This window comes from Armigeres subalbatus, chromosome 2 (genome assembly GCF_024139115.2).
Source record: "Armigeres subalbatus isolate Guangzhou_Male chromosome 2, GZ_Asu_2, whole genome shotgun sequence".
Classification (NCBI taxonomy): Eukaryota; Metazoa; Arthropoda; class Insecta; order Diptera; family Culicidae; genus Armigeres; species Armigeres subalbatus.
In genome coordinates, this window is record NC_085140.1 from 6,635,341 (window position 1) to 6,659,749 (window position 24,409).

The 24,409-nt window shown below is 41.5% G+C and overlaps 1 protein-coding gene across 1 annotated transcript in view; it reads left to right on the top strand.

The window, feature by feature from the left end:
- The window catches only part of LOC134217603 (collagenase-like), a 457,454-nt gene that overhangs the window by 59,057 nt on the left and 373,988 nt on the right, over nt 1-24,409 (top strand). The window lies entirely within an intron of this gene.

Genomic DNA, 24,409 nt, shown 5'->3' on the forward strand with positions numbered 1-24,409 from the left:
TTCATCACCGAAACCCACCTGAAGCCCGAGGTAAGTGCAACAATTCCGGGTTTTAGGTTGTAGTGGTCGCAGTGCCGCGGCTGTTCCTGGAGGATTTTGCAACGGATGGCTTACGCGCCACCTCCGAAGAGGACCACCCGTCGTGTTAGTTTGCCCGGCTATAGACTGGTTACTGAACCAGTCCGGAAATTGTTCAGCACACCAGGAACACGCGTAACCGACCACCCACACTCAAATTGTCTAACCCACGATACCGACAACCAAACTCTTACAATCCTGACCAACGAAACCCAGCACACTCCCAAATCCTATCACGTGTCCACAGTATAAAGTTATCATCACTGGTAACAATCTTCCCACCCCATCTTTCCCTCTCGCTTCGAAAGACGAACAATTCGGATCAACATACGCGGACAGACAATACTAACGCGGAACGTGAAATACCCTCCAGACTCTCTCAATCACATCTGACTAACTAGGAACTACAATTTACAGAAACAAAAAAACATAGTTTATTTCGATAGGACATTTTTATAACTTGCTTCAAATCATATCTCTGGGCCGGCCTACTTAGTCCCCTTCACTTCCCTAGCTTGTGCGGTCTTCTACTCTTTCTCTACTTCTATCACTTGTCTTGCATGCGACGACTTATTCTAATTGGCCATTTCGGCCACTGCGATGGACTCCGACTGGAGCTTACGACGGTTCGCCTATTTTCGCTGACTACAGCACACTCGGAACCGCGAACGGGTCCGGAAAAAAGAAGGTTTAGAAACACTTACGGTTCGGGCCGACTCAATCGGCCGGGGTTTGACTGGGGTCGCCGGTTGGAGTGCAGTTAGACGGTTGTTACTCCTTCCGCCTTCGTCAAGGCGGGAAACCTTGAGTCCAGAGCGTGGCAAGGGTTGGCGATGGCGACGAGCAATGGTGATGGCGTGCAGGCGGTGGCTTTGTCGTCTAGGCTGATCAAAAATAAAGACAGCGAAGGTCGTTGACCGCACAGATAGGTCATTGACACAATTAGGCTACACTAATGACACTCAATTCCGGGTCTGGTTACCTTTAACACACAAGACAAAGCTCACAAAAACTCTACCGCACAATTTACAACTAGGCTAGCCTATACGGGGAACACAGAAAAGATTAATTAGCCTGTCGAACACTTCACGTTTAAATTCACGAACCAATTACACCACGGAACAAACTAAAGGATCGCGCCCTTCTTTCACCACGGTCAGGATCAAAGTGAACGAGTCGATTGCAAATAATCCTCAGATTAACGTTCTTTGGCAATGTAACCGGAAATTGAAGCGCGACGGATTACGTTGACCCTGATTGTAAGAGATAGATTGTAAACATTGTGCCATTCGAAGCGGTTTGGTCTGCTACTCATATTCCCGATTGCAAGTCGAACCCTTTCTCATTGCTCGGACTTTATGTAACGGTGTCACGAATGGTGATCCGCTTCAAAGGCGCTTATGCGTTTCAGGCGTAGCAACTAACCTCTTCACGCAACGCACAGTGGGAAAAAAGGGACCCAAATTCCCAAGTTTGAGTTGCCGCTCGTTTTTCAACCAAACCAAATGTGTTCCTGAAGGGAAATGGGCTGATAAATCGATTGGTGCAGGTTTCGTGTTGTTATGAAGACGGGAAGTAACTCGTTTTGCCCCAATTCCCCCTAATTCATGGTTTTTCTTCATTCTGCTCACATGGTTGCAATTTCCGCATTATATTTTGATTGGATATGCATATATCATACACAGATAACATTCAGAAACTGAATAGGGATGATTCCAAGGTGTGTGTGGCCCGTTTTACCTCATTTCATCCATATTCTTTGATATTTCTTGCTACTTCCCGAGTAGCAGGGACCGTCAAACATTATTTTCGCTGGGAAAGTACATATCCCCAACACATATACACATAAGTGATTTGGAGTGTTTTCTTCACGTGTTTTCCGGTTTTATAAGTAGCTCAGTTTGCCTCAATTTTGCCTAAATTGATGTTTTCCTTCTGACCTAGTTATAATCGTCGCATTTTTTGTCTTTCTCGTACAACAAAATTGTACCGAATTCAATCCAAAAACGAGTTTTTTTTAGAATGCTCGGAGTCCCGAAGAGTTCTATATTAATCGACTCAGCTTGATGAAGGGAGCATATGTCTGTCTGTGCGTATGTATGTGTGTTTGTATGTGTGTGCCTTAAAGCCATGGAAAACATTAGACAAATTTTCATATAGTAATCCTCAACCGATTTCCTCACAACAGGTTGCATTCGACAGATAGTAAAGCCTAGTTGATCACTATCGAATTTGATAATGATCGGTCATTGTTTTCAGATGCTATGGAAAAAAAATGTTACAAACCGAAACGATTGGTGTCTTGATTAAATGCGAGAAAGGCAGTACCACAGCAAGGTAAATTTATTAGGTTTATTTATTAACTATATTGATGCGAATGATGGAAGTAGGCTTCTGTTCTTCACTTTTCAGTAATCAATCGCCGCATTTTATTTTGACTAGGTATGCATATAGTTTATTAAACTAACATTTAGAAAATGGAATAGGGTCCATTCATGTTGGGTTTGCCCAGATTTACACCAATTCATTCAATTTCTATTATTTTTCTTATTACTTTCCGATCAGCACCAGTCGTCACAAACTGTTTTCGTTGGTCAAATACATATCCCACAAAACATCTGCACAGAAATAATTTGGAGTATCTTTGAGTGCATTCGGGTCCTTAAACTGGCCCGTTTTACCTCAATTCACCCTAAATTAATGGTCCTCTTCATTTTGCTCACATAGTTACAATCGCCATATTAGCCTACATATATCATTTTAGATCACTGAGCAGGGAGCAACTTATGTTGTGTGTGGCCGGTTTTGTCACAAATTGTGTTTCACAAATCATTCATTTTCTTTGATTATTCGTGCTACCACCTGGCCGGCAGCAATTGACGTTAATTACTGTTGTAGTAGAAACAAATCAATAAATTCCTGCATTATTTTAAAATAAATACTTTTGTTACTTACTATATACAAATATTGAAAGTCATGTAACGCAGGGCTAATAGGCCTGATCTAGAAAATTTCCTATTGGAAGTCTGCACAGCTATGCCTTTTACAATTGTGTCGTATTATAGATACGTCTACAAATATAACGAGAACTCTTCATATCATATCAGTCTTAATAGTGTGTTTTAGTTCATTTTCAGTACATATGCATATTTTAGTTCATTTTCAGTACGAATGCTTGTAACTCAAGGGCCTTGAAAAAAGTACGAAAAGTTCTGATGAAAGACGTGGTTTTGCTCTGGAAAACGTAAAAATGTTAAATAGAGATGTTGTGAATGCGTATCTGGATTCGGGAAAGGATAAAAAACATTTAAATAATCTGTTTCGGGAATCAGTAATTAACTTGAGTGCTGGTGCGTGGATTAAACAGTTTTCTCGTCGATGGAAAAAAATTCATGGCAGAAATCAGTTTTTCGCCCGATATGACGAATGGCTAAACTCACCAATAGAGGTATTTAATACGTGTGGATATAGCTTATGTTGAGAAAATTTATTTCATTTAACCCATGAAAACGCAAAGTGAATTTCATACAAACGTGCATGTTTTCCAAAATTGTGTGAAAAAAACTCGTTTATTGTAGACAGCACAAGTAAAGCGACGTTTGTAACCAAGGTGTGCAAACGTCCTGATTCACAAAGTATACCTATATTCCCTACTCGAATTCATCATATAATTTTTCTTCTCTCTGAGTGAATCTGCGAGAAAAATTCTGAAATTGAGAGAACGAGACATAACACTCAAGTCGATGTGCTTTACTACAGGTGCGGTCTAAACCCTAAAGTAGTATTTGTTCAACGAACTTTCGCTCTTTTGAAAGAAACACTCTCAGCTGGGTTTCCGAAGATTGCCGATGGCGACTGAATGTGGCGTCACGTCTGGCATACTTAGTACATTTTTTATAACAAACGTGACGTTTCACTCCGCCCGCCCGCTGTGGGTGGCAATTATTTGGTTGTTTTATCGACTAATGCAGACATAGAGGACTTTGGCTCACACCTTTACTGACGCACATTGCACCCAAGTATTACCTATTATAGCAGCTGAAGTACACTATGGTCGATTAATATGCGAATTTATAATACGTGGTTTTGATTCTAATTTTTTTAATGCAATATGTTTCGTTAGTGTTGGTAAATACTTTTTTATTTTTAATGTCAATACAGCTTCCTGCTGCTACTTCCTCGCCTTTGCCGTCTCCGAATGTACCTGACAAACCTGCCGTGACATTTAAATCGAAGCGCAAGACCTTCAATGATTTGACCGAGAGATCAAAAGATGAGCTAAGTCGATTATTAGCCAGAAAAGAGCCTTTGGAAAAGTTGTTACGATCTGCTGAAAAAGCTGCGCGAAAGACGGCAAATCCAGCTTTAGCAAAGGTATTGCTGATGCTTAGAAAGCGTGGCGAAAAATGGGCCTCTCGTATTTTGATGACAGATAATCGAAGTCAAAATCAAAAGCAAGCGAGCAATGAATCATCTCTGATGTTAAAAGCGCGACTAGGGTTGAGCAAAATGAAATACACTGGTATTGAAAAATTCGCCAAGGAAGTTCATGGTGTGAAACTATTAAAACCGTGGGCGGTTATAATGAAATTCCGTAACTCGATTATTCCACAACATACTTCGCCAAACTGGGACAGAGGGTATTTATCAACCAGCGTAACCCTCCGAAATATATTGACCTGCGATATTACTTGAATTCTAGAGATAGACGAAACGGATTCCAACGTTTTGAAGCTATCACGATGCACGAATAAGAAAATAGTGGGTTGTATTCTGCATGTCTCAGCTGGCATTGATTCAGCTACTGGATTCACACATTACAATCAAGACGGAATTTTGAAGCAAGACGATTCATTGTTGACGGAACATGTAATGTCGCTTAAGCTGGAAACCGAGCATGGAGAAGCTATCTGGACCAACCCGAACCCTCAGTCGGACACATTTTGTCGTCTGGAATCAATGAGTTGGATCAAGGAGACAAATGACGTGACTTGAGGAACATTCCTGAGTTTTTTTTTATGAGTTGGCGGCAATAAACAACCAGCCTATTTTTATCATGTCGAATAGAATAGAGTTGCAAATCAAAATTTCTGGAATTTTTTCGATGATTGACGGGAAAGCAGCGAACGCAATAACAAACAATAGAATAGGTACACATGTTTGTCCACTCTGTTGAGCAGGAGCCGATCCACGCATGAGGCCTTCTTATTTTCATTCGCGTTTAAATACTGTCGAGTGGTTAATTAGAGTTTCCGCACAGAAACAAACAGAGGGGCACCCAGCGCAAGCAAATCTAGATGTGAAAGCAAAGGCTCGTGAAATCGCAAACGGCTTGGAGGAAAATTTTAAAGTTTGTGTTAATAGACCTAAAATAGGAGGAAGCGGAAGTAGCAATAACGGCAACATGGCTCGTCGTCTTCTTGCAAATCCACAGAGCTTCTCAAGAACTCTTTCTTCTAAGCCACTCGACCATGAGAAGGTAAAGAACCTTTACCTTGAGATAGAAAATCAAATTGCAAACGAGTTCCCATTTGTGAAACGATTACCGCCATGCATCCACAAATATAGTCATTTGCCAGAATTCCTGTTGAGATTGGTGAGTTAAGATTTAATTTAAAATAGTTATAAAAAACTGTACATATGGCCATTCATGAACCACGTAGACCTTTCAGGGGAGGACGGGAGTCTACAAATGTCTACATTCGTATACCAGCGTGGGTGAGGGGGGGGGGGAATTCGATGCAGTCTATGCAGACAGCACTTTTTCCTTTCTTATTTCACAACTTAAAACTCAACAATGAAAACGGTACAAAAATAGTCATTATTCAGTCTTTTTTGACCTTTGACCTGAAACCAAAATGAATCGAGAAAGAAAGAAATCACTATCACTATTTATATTACTTATGCCGAAATCAAAAAAACAGCCTAAGTAGCGGTGTGCGACCGAAAATCGTTAATTGAATTGGCAGGGACATGCCACGAAGTTTTGGTGCTTGATTCGGAAACAGCAGCTGAAAGAAAAGCAATAGTACTCCTCCCTTTTTTGTATTTTTTTCCAGGAATGTTCACGCATGTTATAATGGAAAAATCGTTTGATCGGGAGGTTAGGTGTTTTGAAAAAGCTCACTCTAATCTACGAGTGGGGACGGGAGTTTAAAATGATTGAAAAATAGTCTACGTGGTTTATGAAAGGCCTCATATACTTCATGTCAACATTATAGATAGTGGAATATATAGATGAGCGAAGATAAATCCTCTGTCTCCAAATGAACTGTCAAACGTGCATGATGTCACGATTTCAATGGAAACGTTAAGGACTGTGACGTCATATGCGCGTGTGCACGGGCAAAAAAATCGACTCAGCCATGCTTTCGCTCATCTATAGATTCTACTATCTATAGTCAACATGGTCATTAATAAAATACACTTTAGGAAATGTTAACGATAATGTATTTGTTTATTCTTCAGCCTTATACGATGAACTTCGTTGATGAGCAGGCTGGAGAGCGGTGCCACAAACGATATAAATATACACCCGATTCTTTTTTTACACGGGGGATGCGTGCCGTGTGAAAAAAATCCGTGTAAAAATAATCCGTGTTATTTCGAGAAACCGTGTAAAAATAATCCGTGTTATTTCGAGAATCCGTGCAAAAAAAATCCGTGCTATTTCGAGAAACCGTGTAAAAAAAGCCGTGCAAAAAATATCCGTGTAAAAAAAGTAACCGGGTCCTTGTTAATCTGGGGGATGCGTTCCGTGTAAAAATAAATCCGTGTAAAAAAAATCCGTGTTATTTCAAGAATCCGTGTAAAAAAGCCGTGCTATTTCGAGAAACCGTGCAAAAAAAATCCGTGTTATTTCAAGAATCCGTGTAAAAAAAGCCGTGTAAAAAAAATCCGTGCGAAAATAATCCGTGTAAAAAAAGAATCGGGTGTATTCGCCCTCATCTCGCACGAAAGACGTCGCCCGAAAATAATCTCACAGATATGATGCTGAATTCTTTGACGTGGTCGGATCCCAAAATGTCGTACCATGAATGTAAACGGCTTCCCCGTAAAAGACAAGACGAGGATTTCTCTCAAAAAATGGCATTCTACACTACAGATGGCACCTTCATCATGGATGAGAACGACGACAGTGACGATAGTTCGGTTGATAGTGAATGCAGCCCATAGCCCAGCCCAGACCACACCCATATTTCATTTTTTTGCCTTTCTCGTACACCAAGGTTTTGATTTTTTTTTACCAATTATTGAAATTTATTATTACCCATTATTGAAGAATGTTTCACTAAGTAAAATTCTTTGAAAATTCCGTGACAAACCAATTTCCAGAAATTAATTTTTGTTCATGTTCTGTAAGTTTTTCTTTTCCAAATGCAGGATAAGTTATCTCTTACGAATAAATAGTCGAAAATTTCCAAATGCAGAACTGAACTTAAAATTCACAGAAATCAATGTGTCTAGATGTTTGTGCTGATGTTCTAAGGGGTAATTACTTATGCAGCGAAAGTAATTAACGTCAATTGCTACCGGCCAGGTGGTAGCACGAATAATCAAAGAAAATGAATGATTTGTGAAACACAATTTGTGACAAAACCGGCCACACACAACATAAGTTGCTCCCTGCTCAGTGATCTAAAATGATATATGTAGGCTAATATGGCGATTGTAACTATGTGAGCAAAATGAAGAGGACCATTAATTTAGGGTGAATTGAGGTAAAACGGGCCAGTTTAAGGACCCGAATGCACTCAAAGATACTCCAAATTATTTCTGTGCAGATGTTTTGTGGGATATGCATTTGACCAACGAAAACAGTTTGTGACGACTGGTGCTGATCGGAAAGTAATAAGAAAAATAATAGAAATTGAATGAATTGGTGTAAATCTGGGCAAACTCAACATGAATGGACCCTATTCCATTTTCTAAATGTTAGTTTAATAAACTATATGCATACCTAGTCAAAATAAAATGCGGCCATTGATCACTGAAAAGTGAAGAACAGAAGCCGCATCAATATAGTTAATAAATAAACCTAATTTACCTTGCTGTGGTACTGCCTTTCTCGCATTTAATCAAGACACCAATCGTTTCGGTTTGTAAATTTTTTTTCCATAGCATCTGAAAACAATGACCGATCATTATCAAATTCGATAGTGATCAGCTAGGATTTACTATCTGTCGAATGCAATCTGTTGTGATGAAATCGGTTGAGGATTACTATATGAAAATTTGTCTAATGTTTTCCATGGCTTTAAGGCACACACATACAAACACACATACATACGCACAGACAGACATATGCTCCCTTCATCAAGCTGAGTCGATTTATATAGAACTCTTCGGGACTCCGAGCATTCTAAAAAAAACTCGTTTTTGGATTGAATTCGGTACAATTTTGTTGTACGAGAAAGACAAAAAATGCGACGCTTATAACTAGGTCAGAAGGAAAACATCAATTTAGGCAAAATTGAGGCAAACTGAGCTACTTATAAAACCGGAAAACACGTGAAGAAAACACTCCAAATCACTTATGTGTATATGTGTTGGGGATATGTACTTTCCCAGCGAAAATAATGTTTGACGGTCCCTGCTACTCGGGAAGTAGCAAGAAATATCAAAGAATATGGATGAAATGAGGTAAAACGGGCCACACACACCTTGGAATCATCCCTATTCAGTTTCTGAATGTTATCTGTGTATGATATATGCATATCCAGTCAAAATATAATGCGGAAATTGCAACCATGTGAGCAGAATGAAGAAAAACCATGAATTAGGGGGAATTGGGGCAAAACGAGCCACTTCCCGTCTTCATAACAACACGAAACCTGCACCAATCGATTTATCAGCCCATTTCCCTTCAGGAACACATTTGGTTTGGTTGAAAAACGAGCGGCAACTCAAACTTGGGAATTTGGGTCCCTTTTTTCCCACTGTGCAACGTTCTATTTAAATTGCATGCAAGTCTGCACCAGCTACACGGTTCGTTTTATTTGGTATTCCATGTTGTGTTGTATCGAAATTTACGAATTTGAATTAGGTCTAGAATAATTATTAACATTTAACAAAGAAGTATATATTTACAGTTTTAGATATTTATATTTACAAATTTAGAAACTTAATTTACAAAGAACTTCAAAACAAATATTGACTACCGTTACATCACTCCATGCTAAAGTTACGAAAATTTAGTTGAATCTATTTCAACTAAATTTTCGTAAGGCTATTTCTTACGAATACTATTTACAAAAAAAATGGATCAACGTTATTCATAAAGAGCCACTCGGATTCGGGGTCATATGATTTCATCATCAACTAATAGTTGACTCCTTCCCTATTTCCAGAAAACTGATCTATTACGGATCGTTTCTGCTACTGACCATCAATGTCGAAAGACTCCGGTCTCCAGCGAATCGTTATGAACTCTAGTGAATTAATAATTTGTCCTACATATTCATTCATTCAACATCGGATTGTGAACTTATAGTTTGATTGGTATTTAGAAAAATGGAAATACATATTTAACTCTTTCGATGACGTAGATGTGTTAGGTGTTTTTATTACTGTTAATTCAAAAACCCCATTTAAACATAAATCAATCGTACTTTTGTCAGATTTCATTGAATCTGGAAAAATACACAGCTTTAAATATCATAGAAACCAAAATACAGGCTCACTCAGATTCAATAACAACCCCAATCATTATGTTGAGCAGTGGAATCTCCTCTGAGTTTACCGTAAAAACTATTTTGCCGAGATCTGACTCACCCCGAAGACGTACTTCAGGCACTTCGTTCATTTCTCTTGCAAAACGTAGCTTAACACTAAATCTTAATTAAATTTCTACACCAGACTCTTGTTCTGGTCACCCGAAATTCAAAAAAGATACTGAACAGTTAAACCCCTCAACTGTTATACCGAACAACATATTAAACTTCACACCCAAGTACTAAAACCACCTAACACGTACGCAGCCATCGAAATGTCAAATCACCGGAAACAGATTCTAATCAGATCTGATAATTGTAATTGGTGTGTTGGACGTGCGAGAAGTGTTTGCTGTTCTCAAGTTTCCTCAGAAAACCAACAGATTTGCAACTAAGGAAAGATGCTGTCCGGAGTTCCAACTGGATCATCGTTACGATTTCTTTACGGGGGGAGTATTCATAATGTGGTCTCTTTCCAAGAACTGAATGCTTTGTGGTTTCATCCAACAGGTGCATCGTGGGATTCTACTACACATGGATGGAAATTATACGGCGATGTTAAAGCTTTGGATTCGGCTCTATTCTTATTGAAATGCCCTAGGTACAGGACAGGGGACGGCTCGCCAACATCTATTTGCAAAATGGACAGATCGATACAATTGATGAAATCTTATTTCTTACCTACATATACATTATATACACACGACTTCTACGACTACTCACAGACACTACTATTTACAGCATGAATGAATCATCAACCCGTTCAACGCACGAGGTGACAAGCACCCACGTTGTCGACGGACACGAATTTCTTATTGGAAACTACTACTACAATGACACGAATATTATGTACAAGGGGATTGGCTCGATGACGATGTGGCGTGCAGATCATCAACAAAACCGTAACTATAGTAGTATATAGAGAATAGTGTTAACTTCTACCGTATCTAAATTGCTTAAAAACTAGCTATTTACAAGGGAAAATAAGGACCGATTGTGCGAATGCTTCTTCATCCAATCCGCGATAATAATGATATCGTTTGATACCTTTACTTGTCAGTGTTTTTCGTGTTTTGTCACTCAGATTGAGATTCATAGCTGTTTCAAGGGAAACTGAATGGAGCAAGTGACCAGTGTTGAACCAATGCTCATTCATAAGGCTTGTCTCCAGTAGTGAATTACGTTTTTGTGGGACTGCTCAACTCGGTAATCCGAGGAGCACCTTATGAATGGCTGGCTATAGTTTGTGCAACTAGTTGCTTGGTCCACTCAATGAGTATACATAGCTGAATCACTGTAAGCTCGTCTTAGCTAGGAGCGAATGCGTGCTTTCTTCAACAATGTTGATTTTGGTGCAGTTCATTGACTGCATTGTTACCAATGAATGGATACATAGCTGAATGATTTCAACAAATCAGCATTGGATAAATGAAAAGGAATAGTACACTTTGCGTGTTTTAGGACGTCCTTAGACGTTTCGTTCCCTTGGAACAAGGTTACATAGCTGAAGAATTTGTCATATTAGGCCTAGTTAGAGGACGGCAAAGAGACTTTTTTCAAGAATTTACAATTGAATATTCCCAATCTTTTGCCATTATTGTCCTCTACTTCGTAGCAATGGCTTCCAACCACCCGTTTGATTACGGCAGGGACATATTTGGGCGCTAGCTTAGCGCAGTACCCTTTGCCTTTATCCGATTGTTCAGTATTGCGTTTTAGAACCTTTTCACCCTCTACGTACCTAGGACAATTTGTGTTTGACCTCAAATTGTAATATTTTGAGTGCTTTTCGAAAGCTTTTTTCATATTCTCTCGGACCTCTGCATACAGTTTTTCGCGATCGCTACTGTTCAAACTACTATCGTTCGTTGATGTATCTCTCATGTGCCTATACTCTCTACCGTCTGATACCATGTTTCGGCCGAATACCACAAAGTATGGGGTGTACTTCGTAGCCTCATGCACCGAGTTCCGAATTGCGTTTGCAATAACTTGAACATTGTTAGACCATTCTTTGTGTTCTTTTTTAATAGTTGCCCTAATTGCGGTAGTTATAACTCGGTTCACACGCTCCGAGTCGTTAATTTGGGGGTGATAGCTAGGAGTTTTCCAGTGAGTTACGTGGAATCTCGCTAAAAGATCCAGGAATTGTTTAGATACGAACTGTGTTCCATTATCTGTTAGGACAACTTCCGGTACACCAAAAAGCTCAAAAATCATATTTTCAACGAATGGTACTAATGTGTCTGCTGTGGCTTGCCTGAATGGCTGTATTATCACAAATTTGCTGAATACATCAGTAATGACCAGCAAACATGTATTTCTAGCTTTCCCGGAAGCAGGTAGAGGACCTATGTAATCCATGGTAATGAATTGCCAAGGATATTCGGCTATCTTTCGTTGAACTGTCAACGGAGCAGTAGTGTTAACGTTATTCGCTTTGCTAACTTGGCATATTTCGCATTTCTGGCAAAACGTTTTAACTTGTGAACTCATCAACGGCCAAAAGTATTTCTCCCTAACAGAAGCGAGTGTTTTCACAAACCCTAAGTGCGCTTTTTCGTGGATCTTCCTAACAATCGATTCGTGCTCTTCTCGGCGTGGATATATTTTCCAGCAGAACCTTGTATCCTCCAGTGAATCCTGGCTTTTTACGTATTTATATACCTGGCCATCAACAACTTTAAACTCCCTGTAGTTCTGAGGGTTTCTGGAGATTTGCCCGATCAGATCTTGGTATTCCGGATCCAAAGCTGCCAGCGATAAGGCCTCTATAGAGCGAGATAAGCAATCAGCCGTAATATTCTGCTTTCCTTTCCTATACTCTAATTCGATATCGTAGGATTGAATTTTTAGTGCCCATCGTAGCAATTTGGAGTTCCCAGACTCGACTCCTATTGTGAACAGCCAAAGTAGGCTTCTTGCGTCTGTCACAACCTTGAATTTACTTCCTTCCACGAAGTGCCGGAAATGCTCGATCGCCAAAAGAACTCCCAAGCACTCTTTCTCGACGCTCGCGTATTTCCTCTGCGTGCTGCTTAATTTCTTGCTGAAATAAGCAATTACACGCGGCTCTCCTTCGATGTGTTGTATTAGCGCCGCTCCCACAGCATTATCAGACGCATCTGATTCAATCACGAAGGGCAATTTGAAATCTGGGTTTGCCAGAATAGGTGCAGCCACTAACGCAGCTTTGAGTGCTTGGAACGAGTCTTCTGCCGCCTCTGTCCACAGAATTTTTTTCTGACCTTTCTTCAGCAAGTCAGAGATGGGGGCAACTATTTTGCTGTAATTCTGAATAAAACGTTGATAGAAGCCGCCCAATCCTAACAAACGACGAATATCCTTGATTGTTTTGGGTCTGGTATAGTTCAAGATTGGTTCGATCCTTGAGTTATCTATCGATATCCCTTCGTTGGTTAGTAAATATCCGAGATAACTCACCTGTCTTTTGCAGAATCGTGATTTATCCAGCGAGATTGTGAGATTGGCCTGTTTCAAACGACTAGCAACAATCTTCAAAAGTCGAAGATGTTCTGCCAATGTGTTGGTAGCCACGACAATGTCGTCTAAATACACGAACACGTGTGGCTCCAAATCAAAGCCAATCACTTTATCCATAAGACGGCACATCGTGAAAGGCGCGTTCGTGAGACCAAAGAGCAAACTTTAAATCTGAATAACCGCTTCGTCGTCCTGAAAGCCGTGTAATCCCGACACTCCTCCTTGCGCGGTATCTTGCAACACGCGTCTTTCAAATCAATCACCGAGAAAAACTTGGCACTTTCTAGGCGGTGAAATATACCCTTCATATCCCTCATAGGATATGAATCTTTCCTGGTCATCGCATTTATCCGTCTTGAGTCCAAACAAACTCTGATCTTTCCGTTCGATTTCCGAACGGGAACCAAAGGACTCGCCCATTCGCTCGAACACTCCTCAATTGCATCCAACTTCATGTATCTCTCAATCTCTCTGTCCATGTCTGCCTGAATGGACGGAGAACACCGATACAGAGGTTGTCTTCTCGGCTTGGCTTCTTCACGAAGTACTATCTCGTGCTGTATTAAACCAGTTCGTCCTAACTTGTTTTCAGTTGTGCACGGAAACTCTCGTACCACTTCTGTCAACTGCGATCTTTCCTCCGCTGTTAGTTCATGCTCTATTTCAATAGACTCCGGTGTCATTTGCGATGGTTCTGGTTGATCTAGCTCCGGTATGTCCAACGATTCGTCCGGATCAGATTTCGGTAAGGATGGAAGAGCCTCGATTGGATGTAGGAAGAAGTGAACCGCATCTACGTCTACACTCTCGCCGGTCTCATGCTGAATTAGAGCGATCTCTTCGAAATTCGTTCCCTTCTGTATCATTGGCTTAATACTAAAAGCTTTCCAAAAATTAATGCCTAATATCAGTTCCCTGGATATTTCTGGAACAACCACCAGAGCTATGATTTTGGTTACCCCTTTAAATCTAACCGGTACGTTTACATAACCGCTACAAGAGTATTGAGTTTTATCCGCAGTACAAATTTTAATCGGTGACGGCAATAGTTTCAATCCATGACGGTCGATAAGTTTCGTCGAATTTGCAACGCTTATTCCAGCACCTGAATCAAGCAGTGCCTCTATTTCTACACCAAATATATCAACCCTCACTTGTGGACACTGATTCGTTCTAATTTTAATTTCCTGCACGGTTTCAAATGGATCAATGAATGGTTCTGATATAATGGGAACATTAGACCTTTCAGGAATGCTGACGTTCCCGACTACGCACTCCGAATTCAGTTTCCCGAATTCTGCGAATTACTCGCTCCTCGTTGTGGCTCACGTCTCGGGTGACTATCACAGGTGGTTGATATTTTACCTGGATTGCCACAAACGTAGCAGAACGTGGTCTTAGCCTCCCTACAGTCTCTCCAAAAGTGTCCATTTTTCTGGCAGTTCCAGCATAGAGGAGACCTTGTAGAACTTTCTACTCTGGCCCCGGATGTATCTTGCCTTTTTGAGAACCGTTGGTTTCGTTGATATCCATTGTTCAGCAAGTTGATCTCTTCCTCATCTGAATGCTCTTCTTCTGAATTTATCGCGATATTGTGTACCCCATGCTTCACGCTAATCGGATGCAACCCGGGATCACTGGCATCGATGCGGTAGTTCATTCTTGTCAAGTCTTCGAGATTGGTCACTTGAAAGCATGCCAACTTCGATCGATAATGCTGGCGCATATTTTCCCAGATTATCTCGAACTTCCTTTGAGGAGATAAAGGCTTTGTCAACAGCTTGTTTAATCTTTCTATTTCAGTTACGAACGCAATGAAGGTCTCCCCCTTCACTTGTTTTCGTTCATAAATCTGCTGCCTGTTCCCTTGGTCCTGGTTGGGATTGCCAAACCTGTATCTAATCCTCATCTCGAACTCGTCCCAATTCCAGTTTGCCTCGTAATAGGTGAAAAACCAATTAGAAGCTTCATCTCGCAATAATAAATGAATATGACTAATTAAACTGTCTTTCGGAACACCGCTCATGTTGGCCAGCACCTTAACTTTGTAGATAAAATCCTCCAAAGTTGGCGATCTTGGCGATCCCGAGAAAAATATATTCCACTTTTCTATTTTCCTGTCATATTGTGCACGGTAATCTCTCAGATTATTCCTGTGCATCTCAGCATTATGTTGGCTAACCGATTCGCTACTTTCATTGCCCTCGTATACATCGTGGTGCATAAACCGCGAAAAGTGTCTATTTTGACCCAGGCCTATATTTCCAATCGGCTGAGATAGGTTTACAGTTTGGTCAATTGTGTGGAAATTTCTAGGTTGCGACTCTAATCTACCAGCGAATTGTATTGGTACTCCAGATGGAGGGATTCTATATGGATAATCCTGGCGGACGTACTGATCATTAAAGTGTTCTGCCCTTGCTCCAACCTCGCCTAGTCTAAAGTCTACTGGATGCCCTTTATATTCGTTTGTAACGTGCCCAATTTCTGTATTACATTCTAATGGAGGTCTGCTCTGAATATGGTTAATTGTGGTTTTAGGTATCGTTCCTGTTCTGTGTGTTTGTGTCGCTTCTGTTGGTTGTGTTTCGCTTTGAGTATTTTGCAATGGTTTAGCAAGAACCTGTTGTAGCATGGATTTTATTTCATTCATTTGAGCTTCTAGATTTTGAACCTTAAGTTCCAAACTACCTTGAGAGATGTTTGTGTTTATTTTAACTTGATTTCGATTATCTAAATCTTTCTGATTATCAGTATTTAGTTTCCCTGCGGTTGGTAAATCCGACTTCTGGAGGTCCTCATTTCCCTCGTCTTGAGAAGAATTAACTCCGTCTCGTCCACCCATGAAAGGTGACAGTTTTTCCAATATTTCCCTGACCAAAGATTCCCTCATTGATTTTGCTTCAACCGTTTTTGCACTGCTACGTTGCGCTCGCAGCAGATAGTGCTTCAAGCGAGACACTAATTTATTATCGAATGTTTGAGCCAATGAAGACGAAATGACGTTAACTCTAGACGAAATTAGATCAAATTCTTGATCGATGGAATACATTGAACGATATTCTCTATTTTCCTGATTATCCTGATGTAGAAGCCGTCGCAAAGTCCTTTGTTTCGAATCCAAAGTTTTAGAGCACTCATCCCCATAATTTCGCAGCTTCAATTCGTAGTCTACTTCATCATTCAATAGATGTGAAGCAGAAGGAAATTTTGAAGCCATTTTGTACTTGGATAATTTACGTAACACTATGAGTAGAAAGTAAAAATAAAAAATATGCAAAAAACTAAGAAATTATAATGTAACACAACAAAAATGCAAATAAATTTTCACAGTAAATCAGCCTACAGTTCACAAATATCCGAAAGAAAAAAAATCAAATTCATTCTAAATTTCCATAACTTAAGCACAGTAACATAACTCTAACATGGACTCTATAAATACCCGAATACTTTACAAAATTCACAAATTAACAATTTCCAGAATATTCAACAATACATCAGATTTTACGTTGGGCGCCATTTTGTAGTGGTCGCAGTGCCGCGGCTGTTCCTGGAGGATTTTGCAACGGATGGCTTACGCGCCACCTCCGAAGAGGACCACCCGTCGTGTTAGTTTGCCCGGCTATAGACTGGTTAATGAACCAGTCCGGAAATTGTTCAACACACCAGGAACACGCGTAACCGACCACCCACACTCAAATTGTCTAACCCACGATACCGACAACCAAACTCTTACAATCCTGACCAACGAAACCCAGCACACTCCCAAATCCTATCACGTGTCCACAGTATAAAGTTATCATCACTGGTAACAATCTTCCCACCCCATCTTGCCCTCTCGCTTCGAAAGACGAACAATTCGGATCAACATACGCGGACAGACAATACTAACGCGGAACGTGAAATACCCTCCAGACTCTCTCAATCACATCTGACTAACTAGGAACTACAATTTACAGAAACAAAAAAACATAGTTTATTTCGGTAGGACATTTTTATAATTTGCTACAAATCATAACTATAGGCCGGCCTACTTAGTCCACTACACTTCCCTAGCTTGTGTGGTCTTCTACTCTTTCTCTACTTCTACCACTCCTCTTGCATGCTACGACTTATTCTCATTGGCCATTTCGGCCCCTGCGATGGACTCCGACTGGAGCTTACGACGGTTCGCCTATTTTCGCTGACTACAGCACACTCGGAACCGCGAACGGGTCCGGAAAAAAGAAGGTTTAGAAACACTTACGGTTCGGGCCGACTCAATCGGCCGGGGTTTGACTGGGGTCGCCGGTTGGAGTGCAGTATGGACGGTTGTTACTACCTTCCGCCTTCGTCAAGGCGGGAAACCTTGAGTCCAGAGCGTGGCAAGGGTTGGCGATGGCGACGAGCAATGGTGATGGCGTGCAGGCGGTGGCTTTGTCGTCTAGGCTGATCAAAAATAAAGACAGCGAAGGTCGTTGACCGCACAGATAGGTCATTGACACAATTAGGCTACACTAATGACACTCAATTCTGGGTCTGGTTACCTTTAACACACAAGACAGTCGCACAGCTCACAAAAACTCTACCGCACAATTTACAACTAGGCTAGCCTATACGGGGAACACAGAAAAGATTAATTAGCCTGTCGAACACTTCACGTTTAAATTCACGAACCAATTACACCACGGAACAAACTAAAGGATCGCGCCCTTCTTTCACCACGGTCAGGATCAAAGTGAACGAGTCGATTGCAAATAATCCTCAGATTAACGTTCTTTGGCAATGTAACCGGAAATTGAAGCGCGACGGATTACGTTGACCCTGGTTGTAAGAGCTAGATTGTAAACATCTCCATCTCATTCGAAGCGGTTGGTCTGCTACACATATTTCTGATTGCAAGTCGAACCCTTTCTCATCGCTCGGACTTTATGTAACGGTGTCACGAATGGTGATCCGCTTCAAAGGCGCTTATGCGTTTCAGGCGTAGCAACTAACCTCTTCACGCAACGTTCTATTTAAATTGCATGCAAGTCTGCACCAGCTACACGGTTCGTTTTATTTGGTATTCCATGTTGTGTTGTATCGAAATTTACGAATTTGAATTAGGTCTAGAATAATTATTAACATTTAACAAAGAAGTATATATTTACAGTTTTAGATATTTATATTTACAAATTTAGAAACTTAATTTACAAAGAACTTCAAAACAAATATTGACTACCGTTACAAGGTTGGTGAGGTTCGATCGAACAAGCTCCAGAGGGGGAGGAGTGGCAATCGCCTTGCGAAGCACCATCGCCTGCCGCCTGCTGCCGGACATCAAGCTCAAACTCATCGAAGCCGTTGGAGTGGAAGTCACCACTTCTGTCGGAGTCGTCACTCTCATCGTGGCTTACTGTCCCACACAAGCCAAAGTCGACGATGGCTTGTCGGCTGAGCTACGAAGGGACATAGTCAAGCTCACTCGGCGGCAGGGGCAGTTCATCATCGCCGAAGACCTGAACGCAAAGCACCAATCGTGGGGAAACACCGTCTCCAACCGGAACGGAGTCGTCTGGTCCAACGACGAACTAGAGGGCCACTACACCATCCTGAGCCCTGACAGCCCTACCCGGTTGACACGGTCCGGGGCCCATGCTACGCTCGACATCTACATCACGAACATGTACGATCACGTTTCCCAGCCGGTCGTCTTCCAAGAACTTAGCTCGGACCACTATCCGGTGGTGGCTGAGGTTGGATCTTCAGTAAATCGGCACGAGATAACAAGGCGAAACTACCATCGAGTGAACTGGCAGCGGTTCCAGCAGTGCGTCGACAACTTCGTCGATTACGAGGTGCGTCCGGAGACGCCAGAAAGTATCGACCGCCAGCTGTGCGCCATCAAAGAGGCAATCTCGGTGGCCCGGGAGCAGCATGTCCCGAAGGCTCGGCAGGTAAGCAACTCCTTAAACATCGATACACTCACCAAAGATTTGATTCGATTGCGGAATGTCACTCGCAGGCAGTTCCAGCGTACAGGACTGCCTGAGCTTAAGGCACGCTGCAATCGAATCACAAAAATTATCAAGGCCAGAATGGTGGACCTCAAAAATAACGACTTCTCGAATAAGATCCGCACTCTCCCAGATTATGCTAAGCCTTTCTGGAAAATGACCAAAATTCTAAAATCCAAGCCTCGGCCCATTCCACCTTTGATCCCACTAGACAATAATGGCTCTAAGGATCGCTTGATAACTCCTGCAGAGAAGGTCGCTGAAATAGGTCGTCACTTCGTCAGCTCACACAATCTTGGGCAGAACATCGTCAGTCCACACGAAGCAGCCGTCAACGAGCATGCTAACAACATCCATTTGATTCCCAACGACTTCTCGGAGGAGTTGGAGATCTCAGCTGGCGAATTGACGGCCTATATCAAATCGTCGAAGAACATGAAGGCCCCAGGCTTCGACAGCATCCTGAATCTCGAGCTCAAGTCAGCGAAAGTCATCCAGAAGCCTGGGAAGGATCCTTCCTCTCCCAAAAATTATCGACCCATCAGCCTTCTCTCAGGGTTATCCAAGCTATTCGAAAAAGCTATTCATCATCGGTTACTTGAGTCTGCCGAAAATCTCAACAGCTTGCTCGAGGAACAGTTTGGTTTCCGACGCGGTCGGTCAACTGTACACCAACTGACCCGAGTTACCAACGTCCTCAGACGGAACAAGTTTGTCTCGAAAACATCCGCCATGGCCTTACTCGATGTCGAGAAGACATTTGACAATGTATGGCATGATGGCCTGGTGTACAAACTACAACGCTACAATCTTCCCAGCTACCTGGTGAAAATCATCAACAATTACCTGTCGGCAAGGACATTCCGGGTCTCAAACAGCGGAGCGAGTTCCATTGCGCACAACATCGTCGCAGGCGTCCCAAGGGCAGTATCCTCGGGCCCTTGCTTTTCAATCTGTTCACCTCCGACATGCCAGAACCTCCAGAAGGCGACATTCTGTCTCTTTTCGCAGATGACACATCCATCGTCTACAACGGTAGAGTGATCAAAGCGCTAGTGGCAAAACTCCAAAGAGGCCTGGATGCCCTGACAGAGTACCTCACCAGCTGGAAGATCTGTATCAACGCGGCGAAGACCTAGGTCATCCTTTTTCCCCCACTCTAAATCCCCTTAACATGTTCCGCCTGAGGACTGTAAATTCATCCTCAATAGCACGACTGTGGAATGGGCCAATGAGGCCGACTCCTTTAGCTTGACCCTCGACAGCAAGCTTATTTTCAGGCAACTGGTTGACAAAACGGTGACAAAGTGTAACGTTTTGTTGAAACTTCTGTACCCTTTGATCAACCGCCGGTCGTCATTGTCCCTGAAAAATAAGCTTGCTGTCTACAAGCAAATCATCCTCCCTGTGATCGAATATGGCATGCCGGTCTGGGAGAGATGCGCTAAAACCCACCACCTCAAACTTCAACGGGTCCAAAACAAATTCCTGAGGATGATCCTCAACACCCCTCCCAGGACAAGAACATCCGAGGTCCACCGGAATAAAAACCTTACATGAACGCTTTGGTGAGTGTAAAGAAAAGTTTAGGGTCCGTTGCTTGCACTCGGACCAACAAGCGCTTACGGCGCTAGTTCCAATCTAGGTTATCAAATTTTTATTGTAAATATTAGTGTACATAGTAGTTAGGTTATCAAATTTCACAAACAAATCGATGCCTCCAAAAGGCTAAACTGTAAAAATAGAAAATAAGTTTCATTATATAAAAATTACATAAAAAAAAAGAAATACTCATAACCTAAGATGAAGGGCCTAAACAAGGCTAAACACTTTGAATGTAGAAATCGCTGTGAAAAACAAAAAGATTCAAATAAGGGAAGATCCATTAATTACGTAACGCAAAAATTGAACTTTTTCAACCCCCCCTCCCCCCTATGTCACACTTTTTGTATGAAGCTTCTGAAAATTTTGTATGGATTGTCACACTTCACTCAACCCCCCCTCCCCCCTATAAGCGTTACGTAATTTGTGGACGTTCCCTAAATGAATTTAAAGTTTAAAAAAATACGTTTGCGTGCGTTTTGACAGTTTTCCCATGAGAAAACTGTCAAAACGCACGCAAACGTATCTATTGTGTTTGACCCTTTATAGTGATGTTTCCTCCGATTGCGCTTCAGTACGCTGACGCGGAACTGAACACAAAGTGTTGCAAGTTACTCCATTTGACGATAAATTTAAATAGTGATCAATATTGCACAGATTTCGGATTCAACTTTATCAATACTCTACTAGAGGGTAAGGGTGCATTTGTGGGTAACGATCAGGTGGGTGGCACGACGCCATGCTTTTGCAGCCAACATCTCAGTGTAAAATTCATGATAGTATGTGTTTTGTTTACAAGCATCACATTTGATTCTCATTAGGATACAGAACTGTCAGTGGGATACGGTCGCGTAATGTTGGCTGCAACACAAACCTATTGTGTGAGATAGGGATGCCACCGGGCTGGTAACGATATGTAAGGTGGATTGATCTGGGATCTATATGATCATTTTATTTATTAAAATTAAATATCTTCCAAGCTTTTCCACTGTTGTCATTTCTGCGACAACATAGCAAAGGCGAGGCAAAAACTCATGAACAATAAGTGCTTCATGTGGGCCTTCGGTTATATCTCTCTGACGTCAATTTTCGACTGTGTTTTGAAGGGTGATATGTAAGAGTGCAATTATTAAGGTTTATGGTGGTTGCATTTAATTGCTTCTTGCATTTCTCGTTTCAACCAAGTTACATTGGAAGGCTATCTTTTTAATTAGGTACGTTCAAACAAGATTTATTCAACGGGAAATGTAACTAATTGAAGGCGGCTAATTTGCTACCCACCGCCCTAGCATCCATGGTCTATAACTTATATGCACGAGCAGTCGCATGAGGATAGTCACTAGAAATTTGTAGAAAAAAATCATCTGATGCGGATTTTTCCAAAAAATCCACTAAAAAAGTTCTGAATTCTTTTCTAATCAAAATAAAGAACTGTTCTCGAAAAATCATTTGCTACCAGTTTTGAAGCAAGGTCTTTCACAAAATGAATATCATTGATTATATTCAGATCAATCACTGCGCTAGCCGACAGTCATTCGATCGATCGGGATAATGGTATCATACCGTAGATAATCTTTCGTACGGATAAATAGACTGAACTTATAATGAAAATTGAATGACGAGATAATTATATAGACTGAATCGACAAGCGCTCCTCGCGAAGATAGATTGTTGCACTTTATAGCTTGTGTCTCTGCTATCATGCTGAATCGATTTCATTTTCAAGCTACAGTTTTTTTTGCTTGGTAGTTGTTGATTCTATGGTTAACCTTCGTGGAACGAAGAGTGGATATATCTGGCTGAATGTTTGTCACTAACGAATTAAGTATATCTATATATACTGCTTCCGAAAGCATAAATTTCCTCTTGGCCAGCGGTTCTCAACCTTTTTCTTGAGAGGTACCCCTATATTTTTTTGCATTCATTGAGGTACCCCCTATGTTTTATAAATAAAAATAAGCATAACTCATAAAATTCTCTTGAAAGGGTACTTCCGAACATCTTTAAAGGGGGCTTTTGAGCAACTTGAAACGACGTTTCTTTCCGAGCCCCTCGAAAGGAGGTTTCCAAGCAACTTGAAATGGGACAACCGAGCCTCTTGAAAGGGGGTTTTCAAGCCTGTTGAAAGGAAGCCTTAAGCATATTGATATGACATTGCTGAGGCTTTTGATAGTAGGCTGCCTAGTTTCTTAAAAGAAGAATTTCGAGTTCCTCGAAAGGAAGTTTCCAAGTAACTTGAAAGTGGGCTTCCGAGCCTCTTGAAAGGAAACTTCCAAGCCTCCTGAAAGGGGGATTCCGAGCCTCATGAAAGGGGGCTTCCGAACCTCTTGAAAGAAGATTTCGAAAGGAGGTTTACGACCTGCTTGGAAAAAGGCTTTTGAGACGCGTGGAACAAAGCTTTCAAGTTCAATACAGCAGTTTTTCTCTTCGCTTTCAATCAATTCATGTGGTGGCGTGGTTATAGTGGGCGCTCAAAACATTTTATTTATTTATTTTCTTATGTCCATCCGATCCTTAAGTCTACTTGGACAACTCCTCATAAAAATACATTTGATCTTCTTAATCTATCGGAAAAACGACTGGATGGCTCATTGAACTCGAAGAGGTCTTCCACTAAGGTGAACGTCCTTATGCATGCGTCTATCGGTTCGTTATATCCAAATGAGGTACGGTGAAAACTGGGCACAAGCAATGTAGAATGTCGCAAATTTCTACTCGGTATACGAAAGCTTAGCATCGATCGGAGTCCTGGGGCATCGATCTCACCGTTTATCAGCAACGCAATAAGCAACGCCTGTTGTATTTTCCTCCGGCATTGTAATGTGTCGATTCCCAGTAGTCGACATCTGTCCGGATAAGGTTGCAAATTTACTGGATCTTGCCAAGGTCAACCTCGCAGTGCCTGGCGAATGAAGCGCTTCTGCACACGTTCAATTCGAATGCACCACGAAACTTGATGTGGTAGCCAAACAACTGAAGCATTCTCAAGGATCGGGCGGACGAGTGAGCAGCATAATGCTTTCAAACAGTGCGGGTCATTTAAATCTTCGGATATTTTGAATATAAATCCTAGTATTCTGGTGGCTTGTGACACGATCGTTGAACGCTGTAAATCAAACGATAATTTTGCATCCAGCTGTACGCCCAGGTCACACACATGGTTAACTCTTGCCAGAATTTCACCTGCGATATCGTAGTCGGAGCGGATGGGGTTCCAAATTCGATGGAACGTGATGACACGACATCACAATCCTCAACGGATTTCACAAGATACAGCTTTAAATCGTCAGCATACACTAGTTTGCAATCAGCTCCCAAAAGCAACGCGACATCATTGAAGAATAGCGTGAATAATAACGGTCCCTGATTCCTGCCTTGCGGGACTCCAGATTTTTTGGAGAACGCTGATGAAATACTGTTGTCAAGCTTCACCCGCAAAACTCGTTCCGATAGGTAGAAACTGAACCATAACACTAATCGTAAAGATACACCAAGGCGAGATAACTTGTTTTGTATTCGAATCCCATTGCAGTA